General features: G+C 46.3%; 1 long non-coding RNA gene across 1 annotated transcript in view; it reads left to right on the top strand.

Annotated features, from left to right (window-relative positions):
- The first annotated feature begins 9,592 nt into the window (after positions 1-9,592).
- The window catches only part of LOC143810253 (uncharacterized), a 17,274-nt gene continuing 11,409 nt past the window's right edge, over positions 9,593-15,457 (top strand). The window contains exon 1 of the long non-coding RNA XR_013222718.1: positions 9,593-10,149. This is a non-coding gene — a long non-coding RNA (uncharacterized LOC143810253). The remainder of the gene's footprint in view (positions 10,150-15,457) is intronic.

Below are 15,457 nucleotides of genomic sequence, written 5' to 3'. Positions count from 1 at the left end.
GATGCCTTTATTGGAAGCCTCCATTAGGTACGATGCCTTTATTGGGAGCCTCCGATAGGTACGATGCCTTTATTAGAAGCCTCCGTTAGGTTTGATGCCTTTATTGGTAGCCTCCGATATGTATGATGCCTTTATTGGGAACCTCCATTAGGAACAATGCCTTTATTGGGAGCCTCCATTAGGTACAATGCCTTTATTGGGAGCCTCCATTAGGTACGATGCCTTTATTGGAAGCCTCCATTAGGTACGATGCCTTTATTGGGAGCCTCCGTTAGGTTTGATGCCTTTATTGGGAGCCTCCATTAGGTACAATGCCTTTATTGGGATCCTCCATTTGGTACGATGCCTTTATTGGAAGCCTCCGTTAGGTTTGATGCCTTTATTGGAATCCTCCATTAGGTACGATGCCTTTATTGGGAGCCTCCGATAGGTATGATGCCTTTATTAGAAGCCTCCGTTAGGTATGATGCCTTTATTGGTAGCCTCCGATATGTATGATGCCTTTATTGGGAACCTCCATTAGGAACAATGCCTTTATTGGGAGCCTCCATTAGGTACAATGCCTTTATTGGGAGCCTCCATTAGGTACTACGATGCCTTTATTGGGAGCCTCTTTAGGTATAATGCCTTTATTAGGAACCTCCGTTAGGTACAATGTCTTTATTGGGAGCCTCCAATAGGTACGATGCCTTTATTGGGAGCCTCCATTAGGTACAATGTCTTTATTAGGAACCTCCGTTAGGTACAATGTCTTTATTGGAAGCCTCCTTATAATAATAATAGTATTTTTTATTTATATAGCACCAACATATTCTGCAGCGCTTTACTTTATAGAGGGGACTTGTACAGACAATAGACATTACAGCATAACAATAATCACAGTTCAAAACAGATACCAAGAGGAGTGAGGGCCCCGATCACCAGACCAGATAACAAGAGGAGTGAGGGCCCTGCTGCTCGCAAGCTACAAACTATGAGGAAAAGGTTGGATGGTAACAATTGCTTTCGTTGTTCGGACCAGCCATAGTGTAAGGCTCGGGTGTTCATGTAAAGCTGCATGAACCAGTTAACTGCCTAAGTATGTAACAGTACAGACACAGAGGCTATTAACTGCATAAAGTGTATGAGAACATGATGAGAGGAACCTGATTATGGTTGAAGTTTTTTAATAGGCCACACAGGGATAGTTAGGTTAATGCGTTGAGGCGGTAGGCCAGTCTGAACAAATGCGTTTTTAGGGCACGTTTAAAACTGTGGGGATTAATCGTATTAACCTGGGTAGTGCATTCCAAACAATCTTGAAGAAGGGAGTGGGAGGTTCTGATTATTGAGGATGCTAACCTGAGGTCATTAGCGGTGGGCACGGGTAGGGTGGTAGACTGAGACCAGAGAGGAGATGTAGGGTGGTGCTGAGCCATGGAGTGCTTTGTGGATGAGGGTAATAAGTTTGTACTGAATTCTGGAATGCATGGGTAACCAGTGTAATGAATGGCACAAGGTAGAGGCATCAGTGTAACGGTTGGTGAGGAATATGATTCTGGCAGCAGCATTCAGGACAGATTGGAGCGGGGAGAGTTTGGTAAGAGGGAGGCCGATTAGTAGAGAGTTACAATAGTCCAGACGAGAATGAATAAGTGAGGCAGCAAGAGTTTTTGCAGAGTCGAATGTAAGAAAAGGGCGAATTCTAGAAATGTTTTTGAGGTGCAGATAAGAAGAGCGAGCCAGTGATCGGATGTGGGGGTGAAGGAAAGCTCGGAATTAAGGATGACCCCAAGGCAGCGGGCATGTTGCTTTGGAGTAATGGTGGAACCGCACACAGAGATGGCAATGTCAGGCAAAGGTAGGTTAGTAGAGGGAGAGAACACGAGGAGTTCAGTTTTTGACAGGTTCAGTTTCAGATAGAGGGAGGACATGATGTTAGAGACAGCGGTAAGACAATCACTGGTGTTTTCTCCATTAGGTACAAAGCCTTTATTAGAAGCCTCCATTTGGTACAATTCCTTTAGTGGGAGCCGCATTAGGTACAATGTTTTTATTGCGATCCTCCATTAGGTATGATGCCTTTATTAGAAGTGTCCGTTAGTTACGATGCCTTTATTGGGAGCCTCCTTAGGTACAATGCTTTTATTGGGAGCCTCCTTAGGTACGATGCCTTTATTGGTAGCCTTCAAGACCCTGGCCAACCCACAATATCCCGGCCGACCCGCAAGTTCCCAGCCACCTTACAAGATCCCGGCCATCCCACAAGATCCTGACTTCCCCGCAAGATCCCTACTGCCCTGCAAGATCCTGGCTGACCCACAATATCCTGGCCGACCCGCAAGTTCCCAGCCACCTCGCAAGATCCCGGCCATCCCACAAGATCTTGACCTCCCCGCAAGATCCCTGCCGCCCCGCAAGATCCTGGCTGACCCACAAGATTCTGGCTGCCCCGCAAGATCCTGGCTGACCCACAAGATCATGTCAACCCCGCAAGATCCTGGCTGCCCCACAATATCTCAGTCACTGTCAGACCTAAGAAAATAATATCTATCTCCTTCTTGTGAGCTCATCAGCCGCGTCCAGTCGGATGAGGGTCTATGGAGCCCTCTCAGCGCCTCCTCTGACTCCACATTCGACGTCCTCCTGCCTTTATTGATGGGGCTGATGTGTCCAATGTCCTCCAACGTCTGCTGTTCCCTCCTGTGCAGGTGCGAGAGATGAACAGACTGGATGACACAGGAGATGTCAGCCATGTCTACCACAACAGGAGAGATGGTGAATCCGACCCATAGTGTTGGCCATACATGACCCCTATATCCGGGGAGGTGGCTCAGCCCCTCTTTCCCTTTACTAGTGCTCTCTGTTATCGGCTTCTAATTTCCTGCCATATTGGCCATTTATATACTTTATATTACAGAGTATATAGTTTTACAAGGGTCTGTGGCTAACTTCTAACATAAACATCCCTAAAATATAAACTTTATTAAGATACACAGATCAACGGATCAGATATATCGTTGTATGCTTTGGTGCACACACATATCATATATGTCATCTGCAAAGAAACTTGTCAATCCACGTCAGCCTTTCATTTTTATCATGTGCCAGGCAAGAAACTTTCCAAAAACTACTATGTGTACATTCACACCAACAGATCCGCTATACCTTTGTGCTGTGGTAAACATACAAAATAAATGGCATGCGCTAAGACACTTATTGATCACATCAGTTTTCAGTCTCTGTCCAGCTTGCAGGATAGGCAAGACATACAAGTATGTAAAGCAATGAAGGTTCTCAAACTTGTATGTATATATTCAAAGCAACAGATCAGATATATCATATAGGTAAATGACATGTGCCAAGATACTCATCAGTCCATATACTGCATCCTCTAGTCCTGTCTGCTGCTCCTCAGCTGACGCTCCTGGCTGGTGCTCTTTGGCTGATGCTCCTGAATGGTGGTCCTCGGCTTATAACCCTGGCTGCTGCTTCTTGGCTGATGCTACTCAACTGATGCTCCTGGCTGCTGCTCCTCGACTGATGCTCCTGGATGCTGCTCCTCGACTGATGACCCTGGCTGGTGCTCCTTGGCTCCTGCTCCTCCACTGATGCTTCTGGCTGCTGCTCCTCAGCTGATGCTCCTGGCTGCTGCTCCTTGACTGATGTTACTCAACTGATGTTCCTGGCTGCTGCTCCTTGGCTGATGCTCCTGGCTGCTGCTCCTCGACTGCCAGGATTCTCCCTTTCAGAGGCGATAACTGCACACAGTGAGCTGAGCTCATAGTCAGAGGCCCGCTGTGTCCTGGCTTATGCTGGAGCTGATGACTTCTCTGGAACAGGAAACTTTGAAGGAGAGGTGCTCAGCCAGGATTGAATGAGTGACCTCCCTTCCCCCTCTCCTCCACAGACTGCAGAAGAATGGTCACATTACTCACTCCCTGCACTATGATTGAAGGCCTGCCATTCCTTCTCTCCTGCTACTTTAGATACATGTGCAGTAAAAATGCAGGGGAAATAAAAGAATCCTTGCCCGGAAGTAGGGCCCTCTTCCTTGGGAGATGGGGCCCCAGGCAAATGCCTTGTTTGTCTGCCCCTAACTCCAGCCTTGGTTGTGTTTATTAGAGATTTTCTTGCTCGTCAATTTAAAGTGCACAAATATCGCATGGAAAGTGTTCAGCCTCAGAAATCAATGTTTCCATTCAGTGACAGTAAGCAGAGAAAGACATGCAGGCGCGATCTCATGTATACATAAGGCGTACAGTAGCATTTCTGTCCTTCATCTTGTGGGGGCACTCGTGTCATTGTTCCTCTCTGCAGGGGCATCTCTAATACACAACCCTGCAGACAGGCTGGAGACTGGGCTTTTGGCTCATTCTTCAATCTTGGAGCTAAACACAAATTTTTAAGGAAGGGTGTGAACTCTTATGCACATTCAGGGGGCTGATCCCAGGAGAGGAAAAACAATAAGCCACATGTTTAGTGAGGCAGTTGATAGAGTGACGCCGTGAGACGAGGATCTGTTGGGGAGGTCCTGGTGCCCCTGTGTAATAATTATAGGGTATAACTCAGGAGACTCTTTGCGTGGAACAAGACAACTACAGGACACAGTTTTATAAGTGGTAAAGTCTATATTATTACACGGTGATTCAAACAGGTGCAGAGAGAAACTCAAGTCCACAACACTTGGTGCAAATATCAAATGCAGCTTAACAGTCTGTAGGAAACTTCAGAGGAAAATGCAATCACGCAGAAAGTCTATGAAGCACAGTTATTCTTGAGGATACTTGACATGAATAAATCCTTGTCTTAGTCCAAACACAGATAGATAAGCTTATAAGGCAGTTCAAATCATATCTTAGCTCAACCAGGGAGGCCTGGTTAATAGTCTCAGGTTATTGCAGCAGCTTACATGTCCAGCAAATGCAGATGGAAGTAAACACGAGCAGCAGATGAAGGAGGATTACTGGAACTGGTGTATGCAGCAGGAACTCAGAGCAGAGTAGCAGGATCACCACACGGTTCACAGGAGCAGGTGTATAGCCAGGGAGTGATCAGAGGTCAGGAGCTGGATGCAAGGCAGAATACTCTAGCACAGACTGAAGGCTGGGGTGGAGTTTTATAGCAGGAAGACAGTGCACATGAGACCAAAGACGCCATCTTGGAAAAGGGCAGTAATGCACAAAAGGTAAAAAATGTTCAGAGTCCTGACACCCTGTTTGGATGGCCTATGGAGATTGGAGACGTGTTGACGGCTGGAGCTGGATACATGTGCTACGGTCATGATACCAGTCGTCTGGTTGTGAGGAACTATCTTAAGAACTCTTGCTGCAAGCGGTCTCGGATATGTTGGAGAGACCACCCAGCATATCCGGGACCGCATCTCCAAACATAAATCCACCATTCGCTGTGGGAGGACCCTCTTGCCAATTCCAGCTCACTTTTCACAAAATAACCACACTATAGCACAGCTGAAATATCAAATAATTGATCATGTACCATTATCCAGACGGGGGGGTGACAGGATAAAGAAACTGAAGGAACGCGAATCCTTCTGGATTCACACGTTGCAAACTTTATCTCCGTTCGGTTTAAACAGAGAATATGAAGTCTCCTATTGATTCAATCATGCTAGGAATTTCTGTATGTGGGTCCTCCTTATGTCACATCGTAACAGGATTTGGGTTTTGTCTCCTTTCTATGATGTCCATTTGAGGCCCTTATTTGCCAAAAATACTCTAATTTAGACTCCTTATGAATAGCCATCGAGGTCCTCCGGAGGCAATTTCCTTGTCTTTTATTTCTATTTTGGTTGTTAATAATGGATCCATTTGACCACAATCACCGCACTAAACATGATACAATAACCTCTGCATGTCAATATTATGGTTTTTCATAACCGCTTCTCTTTTCCTCCTATAGTTCACAAGCGGAACGTAGTACCCGGCGTCTGAGTTGTGACGCATGCGCACCACCTCGGCATTTTCCGGCTTTCCTCGGCTTCTCGGCTCTACCTCACTTCCGGTCACATGTCTCACCTTCTTCCGGATTCACTTTCACTCACAGCAGGTAAATAGCCGCCAGCACGCCGACTGCCACACGTGCCTTCCTCAGGGTCTCAGCTCCCCGGTCCTCCATTACGGACACCATATCTATATGAGACATTGCCATTCAAGGTATTTATCTTCAGCGGTGTTACCTGCCCCTATGGGTGCCATGCGCACAACTGCGACTTTGATATCAGCGCTGACATGCAGTTATTTTTCCCTTTATCTTTTCAACAGTGGGTTTCCGTGCCACGCTCTTCATACCTATAAGTATATCCTTTATTTTTCTATATTTTATTGTGCGGGACTTAGTTATTTTCTTCTCCAGCATATTGGACACTTGGGTTCAGGCAATTTTATATCATAGAAACATAATTGCATATATACAGCATGGCTATTTCTTTAATGTGTATCCTGGAGTTACCGTCATACCTACAATGATTTGATATGTACCTACGTATTCTTTATATTACAAGCCTCAGAAAATCTATAATTTGTCTAAACGACGTTATTGTGGTTCAATCCCACGAACAAAATAGGGGGACATGAGGGAAATGTTCACCCTTATTTTGTGTTCTATTTTTTCCTCAGGATAATTTCTTGTATTGGATTTATTTTATGTGTTATCTGGTATATAATTACTCTTATATATATATTTCAGAAGGACATTTAATCTCTTGAAAAAGGCGTTTTAAGCCGAAACGTTGAGAAAAGAATTGTATGTGTCCAAATCAAGTGTACTGAAGATATATGCATTTTTTGAAACCCCTTTTCTTACCACAATGGAAAATAAACTGTGAAATCTTGAAATTCATTATTTAAAGTGTGCCGGAGTCATTTTTCATATATTCCTATTTTTCTCCTGAGCACCTTGACTCATTATAGTGAGCACCTTCTGCATCGTGATATACTACAGACTATCCTGGCAGGAGATACAGAAGCTGTGGGCCATCCAAAACCGGGGAGACAGTGGGTATCGCCTGGTTCGGGGGCTATGGGACTATTGGCCCTGGAGAAGGGATCTTGTGTACTGAGGACAATGCATTGTGACCATCTACCCGGAATTACTGTAAGATCATGGATGTAAGGAATAAAAAATAGTTTCATTGTTAACCTGCCTAGGTGATTATTACATCCCACAACTGCAGATCTTCACCAATACACTTTTATATATAATATTTTGTATATTTTTGGCTACAACAGATTTTTCTTGTTCCGCTCACTTGTACGTAATTTTAAGCACGTTTTGAGCAAAATCCATATTTGATGGTTAAAAATTGAATTTTTTTTTTTTAATTAGGGCATAAGAAACTTAAGAATCAGTCAGTGGATCAATGGATTTGAAACCATTTTCATAAATGCAAATTTTGCATACCTGTGTGAGGAGCCGGCCACAGACTAAAGACTATTGGACCCATGGACATAGAGCGTAGTCCACGGCTCTAAGGGATGCAGACTTTTCTAGCACGGAGCATAGGTTATGTCGATCTTGTGGTGTTTTATTAGAGATTTGTTTGCTCATCAGATTAAGATGCACAAATCTCTCCTGGAAAGTGTTCAGCCTCAGGAATCCATGTTTCCATTCAGTGACGGTAATCAGAGGAAGACGTGCGGGCTCGATCTTATGTATATGTAAGGCCACACAGGAGATTGGTAATCGGTAAAGCAATCATTCCATTCCTCTCATCAGTGTCTCAGGGTCCTCAGTTAAGTCAGTGTTCCCAGTCACCTGTCCCATTGTGTGGATGGGGATAGTGGACTCAGTGGAGCCGTCACCATGGGGGTCTCACAAGCAGACACAGGTGATGGGGCTCTGCCTGAGGTAACTACCTCCACCAATGCAGTTAGCTTGGGGGGTTCGCAAGGGCCAGGCTCAATTCTCGGTGGGAGCTTGGGGTGTTTAGGAAACCGACGAGGAAATGGGGGTGTTTCTGGCTAAAGCTGGATACACATGCTACGGTCGTAGTATCCCATCATCTGGAAGAGCCTGGACTTTGCCTACAGACTATACTGGCTGGAGATACAAACTCTGTTGGCCAACCAGTTGGGAGACAGTCGTTATCACCTGGTACAGGGGCAGTGGAACTACTGGCCCCACGATGGGATCTTGTGGACTGGGGTAATCTATTTTGGCCATCTACCCGGAGTTGCTGTAAGACCATGGATGTAAGGTATAACAAATAGTTGCATTGTTAACCAGTCCAGGTGATTATTACAACCCACAACATCAGATCCTCACACTGTGTGTTAAAAGTAAAATGTTATGTTAATCTACCTGTGCTATAGCCAACATGAAAACCTCCAAGCAGCATCTGGTTGAAGGAGCTCCTTTATATGGGGGAAGGGGTGGGATATGGGGTGAAGTTCTGCCCCATTGCGGTTACCAACATGTCCTGGAGGACAGAAGAAGCCAAATACAGTGTGACCCCTGGTTACATCACCCAGACCTCTGCGGTGATCCTCACTGGGGTTGTCAGCTGATTAGCATCCCGGGCTATAAAGTCATCATTCCTTTTAGGGTCTCTCATAGACCCTAGAAAAGCATACAGTGCTACACAGGGATAAGTACACAGTTACTAGTTGGGAAGCAGTGCTGCGGATTACAGTCACTAGTGGGGACCAGATTAGGAGAATGGTAATATTTAGGGTCAGTATTTGATTGGATCCCAGTTCTTGGAGTCTACAGGGGCAGAATGACTCTTGTGGAGGCAGCATTGACCTGTGTCACTGCTACAAGTAAGGGTACCGTCACACAGTACCATTTTGATCGCTACGACGGTACGATTCGTGACGTTCTAGCGATATCGTTACGATATCGCAGTGTCTGACACGCAGCAGCGATCAGGGATCCTGCTGAGAATCGTACGTCGTAGCAGATCGTATGGAACTTTCTTTCGTCGCTTGATCACCCGCTGACATCGCTGGATCGTTGTGTGTGACAGCGATCCAGCGATGTGTTCGCTTGTAACCAGGGTAAACATCGGGTAACTAAGCGCAGGGCCGCGCTTAGTAACCCGATGTTTACCGTGGTTACCAGCGTAAACGTAAAAAAACCAAACAGTACATACTTACATTCCGGTGTCTGTCCCCGGCGTCTCAGCTTCTCTGCACTGTGTGAGCATCTGCCAGCCGGAAAGCGAGCACAGCGGTGACGTCAGACGTCACCGCTGTGCTCGCTTTCCGGCTATGGCGCTTACACAGTGGAGAGAAGCAGAACGCCGGGGACAGACACCGGAATGTAAGTATGTACTGTTTGTTTTTTTTACGTTTACGCTGGTAACCAGGGTAAACATCGGGTTACTAAGCGCGGCCCTGCGCTTAGTTACCCGATCTTTACCCTGGTTACCGGGGACTTCGGCATCGCTCCAGCGCCGTGATTGCAACGTGTGACCGCAGTCTACGACGCTGGAGCGATAATCATACGATCGCTGCGACGTCACGGATCGTGCCGTCGTAGCGATTAAAATGGTACTGTGTGACGGTACCCTAAGGAACCATCGACATGTGATAAAATCTTAGTCTGGAGGAGGCCACTTATATAATAAATCCTTATCTTCAGATGATACCGTGTTCAGTCATTGCTGCAGAGGATAAGAGCCATGTTGTGCACGATAGAGACCAGTGCCAGGCAGCTGCTGCCAAGGCCCAGGGTATCACAGGAGGCCTGGCTGGTGTGGAGGTCCATAATGAGGTCTGAGCTGTGCTGACAGCATGGTGCAGCCCAGAGGATGGAGACTGAGGAAGCGGCAGGCTCGTGTCCCCTGACTCACTCATGATTACGGTTTATTTTGGTGATGTCACCCTCTTCTCTTTCATGTTTCTCTATGACCTGTCCTGCCGTGACTTGAGTGGCCCCGTGTCACCGGGATGACTGCTCCTGAAGTGTCACCTCCTCCTACGTCATGAGGCGATGAATCAATGATGCGATAATGCGATAAGCGCGTCCTGTCACTGACCAGCGCAGCGGTATATAAGCCAGGAGGAGACACCAGAGGACACCGCTCATCCAGCCAGCAGCATCCGAGCCCTGACCTGCACCACAACATGGAAAGCCGGAGCCCCAAGTGTAGCCGCGGAGTGTGCCTGCTCCTGGCCTGTCTCATCGCCAGCCTGCAGGGGGCAGGTGAGAATACCGGGGTCAGATGGGCAGCGCCAGGCTCTGCGCCACATCACCCTCTATGGGTAGCTCTATGGGGACTGGTATCATTCCTAACCATGGAGATTTCCTCTCAACCATAGGCAGACAATGATTATATCAGTAACCTGGTGATGGTGCAAGCTACAGGAGTACAGGGTGTAGGAGTACAGGTGTGCCGGGGGTACAGGGGTGAGGGGGTGCGAGCTGTCGGTACATGGATGAGGGGCTGCATGGGTGCAAGGGTGAAGGGGTGCAGCTGTTGGTACAGGGCTGTGTAGGTACAGGGGTGCTAGCGGTCAGTACAGGGCTGCGTAGGGATGCGGGGCTGTGTGGGTACAGGGGTGAGGGGGTGCTGTCAGTACAGGGATGCAGGGTTGCATGGGTACAGGGGTGACAGCTGTCAGTACAGGGCTGTGCAGCTACAGGGATGAGGGGCTGCGTGGGTACAGGGGTGAGAGCTGTCAGTACAAGGCTGTGTAGGTACAGGGATGCGGGCTGCGTGGGTACAGGGGTGAAGGGATGCGAACTATCTGTACATGGCTGAGTAGGTACAGGTTGTGAGGGGGAACTGTCCATACAGGGATGAGGGGCTGCGTGAGCACAGAGGTGAGGGAGTGCTAGCTGTCGGTACAGGGCCGTTTAGGTACAAGGATGCAGGCCTGTGTAGGAACAGGGATGTGGGGCTGCGTGGGTACAGGAGTGAGGAGGTGCAAGCTGTCAGTACAGGGCTGTGTAGGTACAGGTATGCAAGCTGTTGGTACAAACCTAAGTAGGTACAGGGGTGGGGGGGGTGCTGTCAGTACAGGGATGCGAGATGTGGGGGTACAGGGGTGATACAGGTGCTTCTCGCAAATTATACAATTAAAAAGTTAATTTATTTCAGTTCTTCAATACAAAAAGTGAAACTCATTCTATGGAGTCATTACACACAGAGTGATCTATTTGACGTGTTTATTTCTGTTAATGTTGATGATTATAGCTTACAACCAATGAAAACCCAAAAGTCATTATCTCAGTAAATTAGAATACTTGAAGGGCGCATGCGCGGACTCTAATGGAGCAGGAAGTGCTCGGCTGAGCTCCGCAACCTGAGGCCCGTATATCCCCCTTATAAACACCGGAATCGGGACAATTTCACAGCGGTCGGCTCCCACTTACCTCCGAGAGCCCCGAGGCTTATAATGCCCAAGAAGGGAGGCGCGGGGCAGCCTGTGAGCCGCCCGATCTCCGAGCTCCTGGCGGGCGACGGTGCAGGCAAAATGGCCGCCACGTCTGTCTCCACTCCCACCCCAGCACTGCAGCTCAGTGAGGGAACGGACGAGGAGGATTTGATTAATGGAGGGGACGCTGTCATATCCACAGCAATGCTCACCAAAACCCTCCAGGAGACCTTCCGCACGGAGCTCTCTGCAGCCATGAATGCTGTCTCCACCCAGCTGCAAGACATTACCCAGCGCACAGCATGCCTGGAAGAAAAAATGGAGGCCACTGCAGAGGCCCTTAGTGAAGATCAGGAGACCCTCAAGCTCCATGCTGACCGCATTATGGATCTGGAGCTACGAAGTGAGGATCTGGAAAACAGGTCTCAGAGAGGTAATATTAGAGTGCGTGGACTACCAGAATCTCATGTAACATTGAAAGAAACAGTCACTGCCCTATTTATCGCGCTCCTGCCAAATACTGACCCGTCCACGTTACATATCACGAGAATCCACAGGGCTCTAGGTAAACCGCGATCCCCAGATTTCCCCAGGGACGTGGTCCTCAAAATGCAATATGAGGAGTCTAGAGATTTAATTCTTAATGCTGCGAGATCTTTGTCCACACTTCCTGGACTGCCAGACTCTGTGCGACTATACTCGGACATAGCACCAGCCACGTTGTTCCGCAGGAGAGCCCTTAAACCGATCACCACAGCACTACAGACAGCGCAAGTAAAATACCGCTGGGGCTTCCCATTCTCTTTATCTTTCACACATGAGAACGAGCTTCATATATGTCGTACTCTGGATGAGGGCAAAAAGGCGTTAGAGCAAGCTGGAATTCCACTCCCCAATATTCTGCCTCCACTTCCGCAGCGAAGACCCAGACCGACTAAAGAATGGCAATCAGCTCCTACGACTAGGAGCCAACGCTCACGAATCACCTGACTGTTTCCTAGATTCTTTATGATAATTCCGCCTGACGTGGCTATTACTTTGAATCCGCCGGTTGGCTATATTGAGTTATTTTGAGTTGACGGTTCACTATTATCAGATTGATCTGTATTTTCCCGATTTCGAATTCATTTGAATATGCCCGCACCTGTTTATTCTTTATGTATTAGGCCTCCCTCCTCCCCCCTTTCCCTCCCCCCCCTTATTCCTGGCAGGGCTTCTAATTATAACGGGTGGGACCTCAGGTTTACCACATGTTGCCTTACTTGTGATTCTCGGTTTACTTTTAATATGGTACTCCGGATCTCCATTTTCTGTGAGCCTGGAGCTCACATTCTTGTTCTCTCAATGTCTTATGTGTTTGTTTTCCCCTGTTTTGTTTCTCTCCCTTTGTTTTCTCACAGATTAACCCAATGTTGTCTGCTTTACAGCCTTCAGCAGAGGCGATCTGGCAGGTCTGGTCGGTGGGGCGCACGGGTCATCGGGTCTGTAAGCGGTAACTACTTATTTAACAATGTGTAGAGTGATCTCTCACAATGTAAAGGGGCTAAACTCTCCCATCAAACGGAAAAGGGCATTCATAGATTACCATAAACATAAACCTGATGTCTTGTGTTTACAAGAAACCCATTTTTCCGCTACATCCTTCCCTAAATTTTTTGACTCTAACTATACCCGCCATTTTCTTGCCTCTTGGGACCGTAAAACCAGGGGTGTTGCTATATTACTCAAAAATTCTTTCCCTTTCCACTTAACCGATTCCTATTCAGATCCAGAGGGAAGGTTCATAATTTTACAGGGAACTTTGCAAGGAAAAAATCTCTGTATCATTAATAGTTATCTCCCCGCTACCACCCAGCTTCGGGTTTTCAAAATAATTTTAACAAAGCTTTCCCAAATCTCATATCACCACCTGATTTGGTGTGGTGATTTTAACATGGTTCTTGATCCATCCCAGGACAGTAGCTTGGCTCGGAGATCCGACATTTCCAAGACAGATAGAAAAAAAATTCTACACCTGATGAATGAGAATAGATTGGTGGATGTATGGCGGGAAGTCAACGGGCACGTGAGGGGCTACACATTTTTCTCACCAGTACACAAATCGTACTCTCGTATTGACCTACAGTTAACGACGGCAAACTTACTAACTTCAGTTCTATACTCGCGCCACGTCCCATCGACATGGTCAGACCATGATTCCGTTCTGTCTGTCTTTAAATTTGATATTACCACGTCCGGCCTCTTTAAATGGCGTTTAAACGAATCCCTGCTCATAGACCCCTCTATTTCCTCCCAACTCAAAGAAGATCTTAAACTCTTTTTCCAAACTAATGCAACTGGTGATTGCTCCCCTGGGAACATTTGGTTGGCCCACAAAAAGTATATAACCGGTTCTATAATTAAGATAGCTTCTACCCGTAAAAAAAACAGATCAGCCCTCCAAAATAGACTAGAAACCAAATTGTTCAAGCTAGAGCAAGCTAATCAGCTGGCTACATCTCGCTACCTAATAAAACAAATTTCAGACGTAAAAAAACAGCTGAATACGATACTCACTGTTAAAACAGAAAAAAACTCTTGCCTGGACTAGAGCCACCTTCTACAAGCAGGCAAATAAACCTTCCAGAATGTTAGCGCGTCAACTACGTGCGAGAGAATTTCTAAATACCATCCCCTCCATCAAGGATAACACAGGACGTATATCGGCTCACCCAGAGGTAATTTATAAAGTCTTTCATGATTATTACCAGAAATTATACTCCTCCCCTCAGACCACCCCCTTGAATTCCTTGAATTCCTTCCTACAAAATATTACCCTTTCTAAAATTGCTGAATCCGCTATTCAACAACTCCAGTCAGAAATTCTTCCCGAGGAAATCAATACAATAATCAAAAAATTAAAAATGGGGAAAGCACCGGGGCCAGATGGCCTGTCGGCCCTTTACTATAAAAAATTTGGAAATCTCCTTGTACCTCACATTAAAAATTTTTGCAACGCCCTTCTCTCAGGCTCCCAAATGCCCCCTGAGTTCTATGTCGCCCATGTGACTGTCATTCCCAAGCCAAAACGAGACCACTTATCAGTAAAAAATTACCGTCCCATCTCTTTACTAAATGTTGATTTAAAAATGTTCACGTCTCTTATTACCGATAGACTTAACAAGCTTCTCCCCTCGCTTATACATCGAGATCAAGTGGGTTTTATCCCGATGAGACAAGGACCTGACAACATACGTAGAAATCTCAACATCATCCACTCAGCGAATCGTACACAGAAACCATTAATGGTACTAGCTTTAGATATTGAAAAAGCTTTTGATACAGTTCTCTGGCCATATCTCTTTTCCGTGCTATCCAAATTTGGCTTCCCACAAAAGTTGATCTCCTGCCTTCAACTAATATATGATAAACCATCAGCATACCTCAAACTCCCATCAACTAAACCGCTGCCTATAGATATACAAAGAGGTACTCGTCAGGGCTGCCCGTTGTCACCAGCATTATTTGCATTAGCCATGGAACCGTTAGCTGCAGCCATAAGAGACAATCCTACTATATTAGGACCCACAGATCTTGGCGAAAAATATAAACTGAGCCTTTTTGCAGACGATCTCTTACTCACACTGTCTAATCCCTATTCCACTCTGCCTAATCTATTCTCACTTCTCCACACATTTGAAAAAATATCGGGTCTTAGGATTAATGTGGATAAATCCGAGGCCTTATTTATCAACACTCCTAAGGCAGATCAAGACAATTTGGTTTCGCAGTTTGGCTTCACAAGAAAAGAACATTTCCTAACTTACTTGGGAATTAATCTCACGACCCATAAATCCTCTCTTTTCAAATGGAATTACTCCCCCTTAATTAAAAAATTCCAGACCGATATAGCAAAATGGTCTCGCTTAAAAATTTCATGGCTGGGCCGGTTACACACTCTAAAGATGGTTGCTCTGCCGAGATTCCTATATTTATTTAGATCACTCCCTATTATGGTTCCTCTAAAATGTCTCCGAGCTATCCAGTCAACTATATCCAAATACATATGGAGTGGAAAGAGACCCCGCATTAAACAAAACATAATGTTCCTACATAGAAAGCTTGGAGGAATGTCTCTACCTAACTTCTTGTTA

Source organism: Ranitomeya variabilis, chromosome 2 (assembly GCF_051348905.1).
Source record: "Ranitomeya variabilis isolate aRanVar5 chromosome 2, aRanVar5.hap1, whole genome shotgun sequence".
Taxonomy (NCBI): domain Eukaryota; kingdom Metazoa; phylum Chordata; class Amphibia; order Anura; family Dendrobatidae; genus Ranitomeya; species Ranitomeya variabilis.
This window is presented reverse-complemented; position numbering and strand designations above follow the sequence as displayed.